Source organism: Fistularia commersonii, chromosome 11 (assembly GCF_037954325.1).
Source record: "Fistularia commersonii isolate RoL2024-O1a breed Wild chromosome 11, RoL_Fcom_v1.0, whole genome shotgun sequence".
NCBI classification, from domain to species: domain Eukaryota; kingdom Metazoa; phylum Chordata; class Actinopteri; order Syngnathiformes; family Fistulariidae; genus Fistularia; species Fistularia commersonii.
In genome coordinates this window covers 4,169,028-4,175,415 of record NC_141294.1, presented here as the reverse complement: position 1 = coordinate 4,175,415, position 6,388 = coordinate 4,169,028, and positions in this window count along the sequence as shown.

The following is a 6,388-nucleotide window of genomic DNA, read 5'->3' as shown; positions in this document are numbered from 1 at the left end:
TCTTTTAAGCTTAAAAAAAACTTTGAACAAACTTTTCATGAAAGGTTTCATATGAATGTGACAAGCACTAAACCTACAGGTTGCTATTTACCCATTAGCGGTATTGTACAATACAGTGCAAGAGAGAAAAATGTTAATCTGTGTGTTTACAATAGTTTTTTTCTTTTATCACAGTGATATTCATACTCGTAGCAGCTGACTTTGAAGGATTTTAAAGTGGAATCCCAGAAATGACGTGAACATTAAACATCGGAGCTGTCTGTATTCCACAACCAAAAGTGATAACGCATGCAAATAGATAAGTGACTCAGAAAGGCTGCGGTTTTAAATAACAGAGCGAAAGGGGGGAATGCTTTGACTTTAATGAGCCAATAATACATACACAGACAGACCCATGAAGCAGCCAGACAGAGAGCGCAGACATCTTAGGATTACAGCCTTGCAATATAAACTTTATATAAAAACACAGCTCTGTATTTACTTGATGTATCCACATTACTGTTTACAGTCTTATCTTAATTTTGCGTTTAAAGTTACCTTCCCACCAGAAACACGAGAAGAGGTTTTCTGAAATATGATACTCGGTTAAATGAAAGGGGGAAAAATACACTGTAATGGTCAGCTCATTGCAACAGATTATATGCCATTATCCTTGTGTACTTTAATTACAGACTAACAGCCAAAATGAATCACGTGCCGACAAACTGATACCGAAGTAAGAGAAGACACTCAGTATGTACGGTACATTTGGATGCCTGGACTGCGGCCAGACAACAGTCTGAACCTACACATACACTCGTATGACCGTGGACTAACAATAACTTCATAAAGAATAATATTGTTTCTGTTTTAATGTGATTGTTGTTTTTCTTAGGTATCTCCATCTTGCGGCTACCAAATAGGATACAAAGAAAAGCGCAAGTTGATTGTCCTCCTGCATTGTAATATGGACTTCTGTAAAACCAAAAGCGTAACTTACTTCATGCATGTTTATTTTTCCCTTACTGCTATTCGGTATATGTACAGAAATGCGTAAACACTTGGTAATCATCCATGGAAATGCCGACTACATCATCTGCATTATGTTTCTTGTCATACTTTATCAATGGAATCTTCTGTACGTCATCATTATTGCTTGCATCCCTGGACATTAGTTTTGTCCATAAATCCATCTGCTCATTTCCCACAGCTAATATGATTACAGTAGTGAGCTGAACAGGGTAGCCAATGTACCCTCCTCCCAAGGCATATCCTCCAGCACTGCCTGAGGGCCCCTGAAGGGTTATTTTTTTTTAATGCCAAATGGGATATGTAATCAGTTCAGGGCTCACTTCAGATTCACCACCCTGTTCAGTGTTGCCTGGGATACCTGCATGGGAAATCATTTGCTCGAACGGCACATCAACATGAAGTGGGCATCGGATCCACTTTGGGGTTTTTCTTTTTTTGAAATGTCTGAGCTCATCGTAGTCTCCTTTCATAAAGTATGACTCCGGTCTATTGCAAAGGAAATCAAATTTTGGCCAGTTGTAGCTGTGACTTAACAATGTTGTTAGTGTCCAAAGTTAACTATCATAGGTAAAGAATGGAAAGTACGTCACCTAATAAGTTGAAATCTTCCTGTCTACCATCTGCTCCATGGAGTTTTCAATGGAATTATTTTGAACATTCAAGTCAGGGCCCTGCAGATGTTCAGTGGAGAGGATCCTGACTTTATCTTCATCTGAAGATGAAGACCTGCCAAATGAGGGCTGGCCACGTACCTCTTTAAAAACATTTTTTAGCACTTTTGCCTCTACAGTTTGCACATGATTGGAGTGAAACTCTTTCATCACTCTGACAAGGTCCCACACAAGCTAAATTCTTTGACTGACTCCCAAGTTGTTTGCCCCCAGCTCAAAGGAGGCAATCCATGTTTTCAACAATACTCCAGACTTACAGGTGCTTGCTTTCATCCCCACCGTTTCACAAACTGGAAACTGCCCCAATGCACTGCATTCTCCATACGTTTACACATTCTGTTCATCAAACAAAGGTGTTGAAAGAGCAAAATATATAGCGGAGCCGAAAGAATTTGCTTCTCATGCCTGAATATTATACATTCTGACCACAGAGGTCATTAAATATCTCTGAAAAAGAAAAATCAAGCGATTAAAAAAGTACCGCTGCAGTGGCAGTTTCTTCAGAATCCTCAAAGCTGTGTGAATTTAAAAAGAAAGTATTTCTTTTCCAGTTAGTTGGTAGGTTGTCATCTTTCATTTGATCTGGAATTTGGGAATATTGACAAGAAGGTAAATATGTCTTTCGTCAAAATGGTTAAGATCCCATAGATCTTTTGAGAATAATAATCTCTCGGTGTAACTGTTGGTGATTTCACTTTGGACTCCCAGTGACAAATGACAAAACATAGATTCGGTACTAAAAGATATTGCCTTATATAATTATCTAGCGCTCTCTTGACTTTCTCTTTTGTTTATAACCAAACACTGTTTGTAATTAAAAATCAAACACTGTTAATCTCATGTTTTTCAATGATACCTCTGCACCAATGGCTGTATTTTGATTTCTCTTCCAATCCCCCTCTTTGCTGTCCTTTGCCCACCGCTTATCACTCCCTAACTTTACCCAATTTGTTTATATTGACCATTTCTCTCCATTTTACTTTTTCACTCTCCATCTGTTAGTTGCAGCCATCTGTTTGAATTGTAACCATGTGCGGGTTTGGTGATTACAACAGACTCTGGGACAATTTACTCCAACACATTGAGGTGGCAGAAGCGGAGACATAAACACTTGCATCAAACCAAAAAAAAAAAAAAAAAACATCAAAAAACAAAAATGAAGCAGTTTCTAAGAAACGCCTCCAAATGTCACTGTGGTAAATATTTCAGTATCATGGTATTGAGAAGTGACAATACCCTTTACCACAATGGTAAGTGTTTCACAGAAATGGAAATGGGGTGATGAATTGTTGGATAAATGGCCCTCTTCCTCTTTTGTGCCTTGGGAAAACGTAATAGTGCCAAGCTTTGTTTATTGTGCTGCTGATTTGCTTAGTTTGAAATAGTACTGTTTTGTCTGGCAAAACTGAAGGATTACATTAGACCGTGGGGCAAAAAAAAGCTATGGCAAAGAGGAAAAAGGGAAAGAATGGGAGACAGAACTTTTGGAATGGCAGCAGAAATGGATGAGTTGGTTAAAATTACCTGTTTGCAATAGATGTTCTATTTGTTTTCTTTAATCCACCTATGTTTGCTACCATGCACCAACAGCTGTCTCATAGTTAAACCTATAAAGAAAGGGGATTGAGAGTGCATTGGTACAAACAGTCATTTTCATGTCTGCGGTAACTTAAATTGTTCATGAATGCATCTTTAGCCAGAAAATTCGCCTTTTTCAGCTGTCTGAATGGGCCACTGCAAATTCTGTCTCAATGGGAGAACACCTGCAGGAAATGCTGACACAAACACCCAGAATATCATTCATGCACATTCACAAAAGAAGTGACTCAACTTACAGCGGCGGCTTCACAAACTTCAATTTGAACATGAACCAGAAGGTGTCAAATCAATACTAATCATCAACATCAACCTGTATTTAGTTATTCATGCGACCATAAATCAAGCCAAATATAAAAACACCTAGGAGTACAATTAAATGAATATGTACCGGTAATTTTGTATATTGAGTTCTAGTTTTGCATTAAAAAAAGGTTTAAATAACAGACATCGATTAATTCCATTCATCGTCTCCCGTTTATAATATTCAGGGTCGTGCCATGGGGCAAGAGAGACACACACTGGACTGGTCGCCAATCAATCGCAGGGCCACATATACAGACGGACAACCATTCACACTCTCATTCGCACATCTGGGCAGTTTTCCCAATTTTTCCAGTTAAACTGCTGCATGTTTTTGGACTGTGGGAGGAAACCAGAGAACCATGCAGACACAGGGAGAACATGCAAACTCCAAACAGAAAGGTCTCCTGTTGGAATCAAACTAAGGTCCTTCCTGAGTCTGTGAGGCCAAAGCGCTAACCACTGCACCACCGTGCCGCTCACAAATATCAGTTAATTCATTTAGAAAAATTATGCAAAGTGAGGGTCCTTTTTTTTTTTTTGAAGTAACACAATTATATCCCACCAACGCAATGGCGAGTGTGTTTGAACCTCTGTTGATGAAAGTGTCATTATGTGTGGTCTGGGTGTATTCCAGTCTTTATAATTTCAATGTTTCAATCGTTGAGCAACAAAAAAGCAGGTCAATATTAATTGTGCTGGTTCTATATTATTCAGAAAAGTAAAAAATGGGAACATCCACAGTGGGCATCAGACTAGGGGTGGAATCACAACTAAAATTAAAAAGTTCATATGTGAACTGAAGAGACGATAAATACGATAATACGATAAATTGTGATACATATAAAACTGGGTACAGGTATGGATTCATTTAAATGAAACCAATTGATACTCATGCAATACCAGTAACAGAATCCTAACGTACTGTCGCATTTGCGTATATGTTCACACTCCATTCATTTAAACAGTGTCATTGATGGGAAAGAGGCAGCTGGTCCCTGTGTGTATTTGATTTAAGGAACATGATCCACCAATCTGCAACTGCGCTTCCAGAATATGGCCAATAGTGTTCCCATCACGTCGGTAAAGACATTCAAAGATTAAAAGTCTATCGTTGTTCGACTATCCGCAACATCAGGTGAAACGGGGGCACGATGCATCTTTTCTGAGACTCTTTTCAATACCTGACCCACCATGTAAGAGGAAATCACAAGTGGAAATAAGAATAACTCATTAAATGAAAAACAGGAAATTAGGAGTTAAGAAGAGGTTGCAAGAGTCATGCTTTTATACGGCCATTTGCTGTTAAACAAGTTTGCTTCCTTCCTGCACACTCTTTATTTTCATTTAACAACTGGGTCAGCATACGTTTTACATTTCACTCTTGTTTTATCCTTCACTGCATTTCTCACCTCCTGCTGCCTTTATTAACTTACTCATCTCAACTCCTCCGGGGCTGCTGTCGAGCGAGAGAATGCCACGCTATCGGCGCAAGCTTGAGACGTCAAACAATTTATTTAAGTTGCTGACTTTATTAGGTTTCTGTAAAATTTCATTTCAAATAAATTCGAGTATAAGCCAATGTTCATGAACAATACGATGCATGGAGGCGGTTCATTCTGTTGAGCAGGTTGAGGAGCTGCACCCAGAGGTGGCTGATCATACAGACATACAGCACCATCTAGTGAATTTGCATTTCAATCACATCTGTTCTGACAAAATTCATCATCCAAAAAGAAAGAAATAATACATTTTCTAACTTAAAACTCACCTTTGGGAAATGCATTTCAGCTTTGAACTTTTTTTTTAACACAAATCAAAGTAGGATTATTCACTGAATGTCTTTCCCTTATTCCAGTATTTTTTTTGCCTTTTTTCTTTTTAATGTCTCCAAAAACTTGATCTGAACAGAAAGTCAAGACAGTATGGGTTAGGTTGCTCTACCTCATGCAGTTTTTCAGGTAAACACTTTTGACGCGACGCTTTGTAGGACATAAATCACAATGAAGGTTGCTTTGGCATAGACTAAAAAAAGCCAGTATAACGGGTGTTTATATTTTGATTTTATACAGTGGGAGGATGTGAAACTGTAAACAGAGACATCCAAAATACACAGGGAAAGCACTGCTTTCCGCGTATGAAGAAAAGATTTTAGATTTTGTTTCGATTTTAACATAATTCATGTTTTATACAGGATACAACAATACTCAGATTGCAGTTTGTGTCGTAAAACAATCCCATTTTGATACAATACACAACTTTTCTAGTTTCTCATAAACTGGCAACCTTCTTTTTATATTTTGTTTTTAAATGTTACTCAATTATATTGGGATGATGCCATTTATTGCTTAACTATGTATATTGTTTTTCATCTTTTGGCGCCAAGAAAGCTTGGATTGATGTTCTGATGTAAAAGAAAGAAAACATTTTGAAAAATTTTGGGGCAGAATTTTAATAAAAACACAGTAATAACTGAACATGACAGCTACAGGGACACACATGGGGCAATGCAAATATTTTCAGTTGTGCATTGTTATTGATGCAATCAATTATGCTTTTGTAAATAGAAAAGTCTATGCAGGGAAGGACTTGCATACTTGCCAAGGCTGTACAACACACAGCCATCATGCTGCTGCAACTAGTCACAATGTCTTTTGCTTCGGTTCTGATAAATAAATGCATAAATGTAAACAACACCCCAGCGCAGAGAACGAGACAGCTGATATTCCTGAATGGTCATTTATAAGTGATATGTGAATGATCAGACCGCATTGCGTCCGTTCAAGTGTTAAAACTAACATTCTCTT